The sequence below is a fragment of the Pteropus vampyrus genome, unplaced genomic scaffold (genome assembly GCF_000151845.1).
Source record: "Pteropus vampyrus isolate Shadow unplaced genomic scaffold, Pvam_2.0 Scaffold76, whole genome shotgun sequence".
NCBI classification, from domain to species: Eukaryota; Metazoa; Chordata; class Mammalia; order Chiroptera; family Pteropodidae; genus Pteropus; species Pteropus vampyrus.
The window spans coordinates 431,415-437,654 of record NW_011888857.1 but is presented as its reverse complement, the minus strand read 5'-3'; the positions used below and the strand labels follow the sequence as shown (position 1 = coordinate 437,654).

The window sequence follows — 6,240 nt, the reverse complement described above, 5'->3', positions numbered from 1 at the left end:
GCCCCTCCTGCCCTTCAGGGCCCAACCTAAAAAGCAAGAGCAGCCTTCTACTCCCAAGTCACGCTTCATGGGCTGGGCACAAAGCTTCCCCACTTGATTCAGTTTTCTTTTGCATCCCTTCAGGATTCAGGAGTGAGGCCATGAGGTTTATGACGGTGGCATCTGAGCCATTTGGGTCATTTGGTCTCTTTGAAGAATAGGCATCTCTTAGTAGGCTGGCTATGGTACAAGGCTAATAATAAAAAATAATAATCACCTATTATTGAGCGCTTATTAAATGATTGGCACTGCAATAGATATTTTCTTAGATTATTTCATTTGATTCCCCTAGAAACTCTGAGAGAGAAGTCATATAAACATTCCCATTTTATATAGGAGGCACAGAGAGCTGGTTATTCGTACAAAGTTTCACAGCTAAAAAAATGGCAGAGCTGAAATGCATACTCAGGTTGATGTGATTCTAAAGCCTTTTGTCATCTACTGCCTTCAAGGAGTAGTGACATTGTCTACTGATCATCCAGGCATCTGTGTTGGTCAGGGTCCTCCAAGAAACAGATGACACACTCAGATGGGGTAATCAAGGAACATTTAATGAAGGGTCTATTTTAAAAGGTATGGGCCGGGTTAAGAGAAACCAACTAAGGGTGGTGAAGCCCCCTGATCCTTACCACTGCAGGGAGCCTGTTACCAGCCTGGAGGCTGAGAGAGGGAGAAGGGGGAGTGGGTAGTTCCCTGAACCCAGACAAAGGAGCTGAAGTTGCAGAGAATGAGGAGGCCCAGCTCATGGAAATGTTGTCTATAAAGAAGTCAACCTGAACTGACTTGGCCAGGAAGGAGCCAGGGAACAAATAGCCTGACCTCATTCTTCTTTCTCCCTCCAAGCTCTGCCAGTATTCTCCATTGGCCAAATCCTATAAGAAGTGGAAGGCAAGGGAGCCCATTGATGCAATCCATACAGGTCAGCCTCCTGGGACACAGAGTGGAGTGAAGGAAGGTAGAGATGGACTTGGAAGGGGCTTGTATGTCTAAAGATGACTATTCTAATCTTTTCTTGGCTGACATTTGGCTGGCTGTTTCATCATAGATCGGAAATTAATTTCCCTTGGAATTTTGAAGACGTTGTTTTTTGCCTTTTAGCTTCCGGCACTGCTTTTGAGAAATCCAAAGCCATTCTGATTCTTGAACCCATATATAAAATTAGCTCTTTCTCTCTGGAAGTTGATAGGCCTTTCTCTTCAGGAGTTTCCTAAATGGCCCCGCTCAGTTACCAATAATTCTTGTTAAAAAGAATCAAACTATTAAATAAATGGTCTCAACAACTATTTTAGAATGACAATTAATAGAGACAGGAAAAGGAATTACTTATCCACTTTTTGGAGAAATCACTTTTTTCTTAAGTGGCATTTAGAGCCCAATCTAACATAAGGATCGAATTTTAAGCTCTGTTTTAAAATACACTTTTTTGGCAAATCACATTGGAGATGGGGAGAAACGATTCATGATAGTGGGAACATCCAAAATTATAGTATTTCTACTCAGCATCTAAAAATGGCTTAATTATACTATCCTCACATAAAAATTGCTGTTGACTACGATACACCTAAGTTAGCAATAAATAGTGTGTGTATTTTCAATGATAGTTTGGGGCCACAGACTCTTCAGAAAACAGATTCTTCTCTAAGAAAAATGATATGTTTTATTCTTAAAGAGCTTATTATTTTACATGAAGATATTACAGATGGAGAAGAAATTGCCCTGTTGGAGAAACCACCATCCAATAATTTGTGTCCCTGGCACAGAACAGTTAGTGACAGAAATTCATTTGTGGGTTGTAGTCTCCTAATGGAGCCAAAGTTGGTTGGCATGAGATGATTTCCACGGTCTGTTGAACACCAAAGATGAGACTGGCTCTTGGCCACAAACTAGACTGCACAGTCAATAAGATCTGTTTCCATCAACCTAAGGCTGCTCTGACTTATGATTTTTTAACAATAGAAATGAAACTACCACAGGGAGGAAAGAGAACAATGGTGTTTTGAGGAACAGAGTCAAGATAGAGCTTGACTGACAATTCAGGTTAGAAAGAAAATGAAGGCACAGGAAGACTGGTGCTGGTCTGCCTCCTGGCCAAGAAGCAAACGCTGTGGGGGAGGTTTCCACTAACATGAGGAACTGGCTTAAGGGTGGCTATTTGGATTTCACAATTTCGTTGGATGTTTTCTGGCAAAAGTGCACTTTTTCTAAGACTTCGAATATAATTAGGGTAAAAAATACACGATCAACACATACAGCACAATACCTTGAGACCTAAAGAAGGAAGATGCAGAGAGAGCCTGTACGACTCACTGAAAAATGTTGTTACCCTGTTTCCATGGAGATCAGCTAGGATGGTTCAGATAGAGATCTGACCTGTGGAAGTGGTTACGCTAAAGAAACCTCTAGTTGCCCTTTCTAGACTTGTAATCCTCTAAAAATGAAAATTAGGAAGCATTCATTCATGCCCTTGAAAAATTTGTTTATAAAAGGGTATTATAATGTATCAGTAAAACGAGCTGGGAAGAGGATTTATGTGAAAGTTCATGTGAGAAATGCGGCTAGCTATTAGCGCGCATGCCATTCCCCACCTTGACCCCAGCAAGAATGTGTAAATTGTAACATATGGAATGTAAGCGTCTGTTGAGATGTTGCATAAATCTGCAAGGCAATGAGCATTACAAGGCCTTGTGTGAGAATAGGCCCCAGAAAGGGAGAGATGGTGAATGTCACATCTAACGTTAGGCTATTAAGCAGGCCAGAATATAACAACCAAAAATTTCCAAATGATGTTCTTTAATAATATCGATGATTTTCTGACAAGATGACACCTATTCATAGGACCCAGCCCAGCAATAGGTAGTATGTTCATCTATCCACCCATTCAAGAAGTATCTGTCAAAGGCCTAAACATGGCAGGCAGTGTGCTAGGCACTGCAGGTACAGTGGACAGACTGCCTTGCTGCCGTAAAACCTACTCTGTGTAGGAAAACAGATATTCAATAAATAATAACAAAAATAACTTTACAATTTGGATAAATGCTGTAAAGGAAAATAATGACTTACACTAATGGTACAGGCATTCTTCCAAAGATTCTACATAGATTATCTCATTTAATATTCATAACAGTCTTCTGCAATAGATGCTATTATTAGCCCCACTGTAAAGATGAAGAAATAGAGGTCTGCATATCTTGCCCAAGGTCACACAGTTAATGAGTAGTGGACCTAGAACACAGCGTCAAGCAGTGTGAGTCCAGGCCTGAGTTCCTGACACTGCCATTTTTATGACCTGAGTGGGGAAGGGGAGCTGATTTAGAGTAGCAGGTTAAAAAACTTCTTTCAGTATATGATTTTAGGTTGAGCCCAAGGATAAGTAGAAATTAACTGGGCAAAAGAAGGTAGCAAGAGTATTCTATAATTAGGGAAATAGCATGTCAAAAGGCCCTACCTAAGGCAGAAGGAGTTGGCCTTAGAGGCCAATGTGACTGGAGTATGGGAGGTGAGAGGCAAGGCTGGAGAGATAAGCAGGGGTCAGAGTAGGGGCCCCTTGTAAATCCTGCTAAGAATCTTGAACTAAATCCTGAGCAGAATGAGAGCTCCTGAAAGACCTGACTTTATCTGGCATTCAGAGTGGTGTTGCTCCAGGCACAACTGCTCCATGAGGAAGAGGAGAGGTGTTCCCCCCAGGGAAGACTAAAGCTGTTGCTGGGCTAGCAACTCGCCCCTCCCTACCACCACTTCTATAGGAGTAAATGTATTCTACGTACCTCTTTCTTCTCAGATCTCTGTCCTCTGGTGCAGTTGACAGACAGTGATGTCAAGAAAGAGACCAGTGCTATGGGTTAAATGTTCGTGTCTTCCCAAAATTCATATGTTGAAATCCGGATCCCCAGTGGGATAGTATTAGAAAGGGGAGTCTTTGGGATGTAATTAGGTTATGAGGGCAGAGCTCTCATGGATGGGATTAGTGCCCTTAGAAGAGACCAGAGAGGTAGCTTGCTCTCTTGTCGCTATGTGAGGACACAGTGAGAAGCTGGCAGTCTGCAGCCTGAAGGAGGGCTCTCACCAGAACCGGACAGTGCTGGCATCCTCATCTCAGACTTCCAGTCTCCAGAACAATGAGAAATAAATTTCCGTTGTTTGTAAGTTACCTGGTCTATAGCGATTTGTCATAGCAGCCCAAACTGATTAAGACAATGGGCAAATCCAAAAATTCATTCAGCATTGAGGTCTGCTTAATATTAACCTCAGTTATCACAATCATTCTGGCATTGCCTAAACTATGGGACCCGTTAAGATTAAAAAACCGATTCCCCCAACATTTCCATGTTAAAATGGCAGCATTCCTTATGCTCCTAAAATAGATACCCTATTATTCTGTGTAATTTCAAAATTAGTTCTTTCATTTACTCTTTCACCAAATATTTGCATACCTATTGTGTGGCAGACATGAAAGTTACCAAAACATATAAATCTGAAGTCCCTGTGCTCAGAGGGCTAGAATCTGGTACCAGGGGAGCACTCTCACCCCACAATGCCGTCATTCGCTAGGCAGAACAAAGATGTCCACATACTAATCCCTGAAACCTGTCAATCTGTTACTTTACGTGGGAAAAGAGATTTTGTGATTAAATTAAGGATCAGGATCTTGAGATGGATCATTGAATGGGCTCAAATGTAATCGCAAGAGTTCTTTTAAAAATGAAAGAGGATGAGAAAAATAAAAGTGAAAGAGGGATGCAGCAATGTCAGGGTCAGAGAAAGAGATGTAACCACAGAAGCGGAGTGAGAGCAGTGCCAATTCCTGAGTTGAAATGCAGGCAGCCTCTGAAAGCTGGAAAAGGCAAGGAACGGATTCTCCACTGGAGCCTCCAGAAAGCAATGCAGCCCAGCCAGCACCTTGATTTTAGCCTAATGAGACCCATTTGGGACTGCTGATCTCCATAACCTTGTAGTTACCTTACAATAATAAATTTGTGTTATTTTAAGCCACAAAATTTGCGATAATTTGTGACACCGGCAATGGAAAACAAATACACTCCCCACTCCAGCCAGGACCTGGCCCAAGATAGACACCTTTAATCCCTCTCAGTTTCCCACTGAGCCCAGATGCAGCCTCACAATCTTTCTCAGCCCAGGAGTCCAAGTAGCTACTCTCAGTTAATCAGTGAGATGCAACTCACTTGCCATCCTTTGAGGTCTGTACAACTATTTACACTTCTTGGACATGGTTCCATAGTGTAGCAGTTAGCACGTTTGCTTTACACGCAGAAGGTTCTGGGTTCATGCCCCAGTGGAGCCACGGTCCATGGTCTATGGCCATACCACCCTGAACAAGCCCGATGTTTGATCTCGGAAGCTAAGTAGGGTCGGGCCTGGTTAGTAATTGGATGGAAGATCACCTAGGAAGACCAGGTGCTGTGGGCATAAATAATAAAAAATAAATTTAAAAAAATTTACACCTCTGGCATTGTGACCCCTTTTGGCATTGCCATATAGAAGTATTCATTACTTGCATATTTCTTGATGATTCCTTTAGACTTATATTCCTGAACGGGTTCTGTTCTTAACTGCCATGTGTCCTTGGGCAAATATATACATCTCTGTGCTTTAAATTTTTTCATCTCTAAAATGAGAGTAATAATATCTACCTCTAGGGTTGTAAAGATTAAGTGATTGAGACATTAAAGCATTAAAAATAGTGCCTAGCATGTAAGAAGTGCTCAACAAATTTTAACAATGGTGATGATGATTGTTATTATTATTCCTTACAGGGCGTAGTATGAAGCTTAAAAGTCCTTTGTGGTCATTCCGTCTACAGTGCGGAACACACACTGGACAGGCAAAAGTGGATGCAAGTTGACAGGAGCTAATTAGGGGAAGATTGAATTGAGATGAAGATGGTCAAAATGGAAAGAAGTGGGTGGACTTTGGAGATATTGCAGAGGTTAAGTCAACAAGGCCTGTTGATGAATTGCATATGGGGGTGAGGCTGTGCCAAGGAGGACAAAGTCAGAAGCCTTATGATGACATGTTAATATAACATGAAATAAATCCCTATTTTGCTTTTCTACTCTCCCCGCCCCATCTTTTCCTACTGTGGTACCTCTTTCTTTTCTTACCATAATAAAGAAACATCAGAAAAATAAAAACCAGGACCCAAAGGGGCCACCATGTATAAGAGTCTGAACTATTTGGCAACAT

At 41.7% G+C, this 6,240-nt stretch overlaps 1 pseudogene; it reads left to right on the top strand.

Moving 5' to 3' along the window:
• The first annotated feature begins 5,347 nt into the window (after positions 1-5,347).
• On the top strand, positions 5,348-5,463 carry LOC111741345 (annotated as a pseudogene).
• Positions 5,464-6,240: the final 777 nt, after the last annotated feature.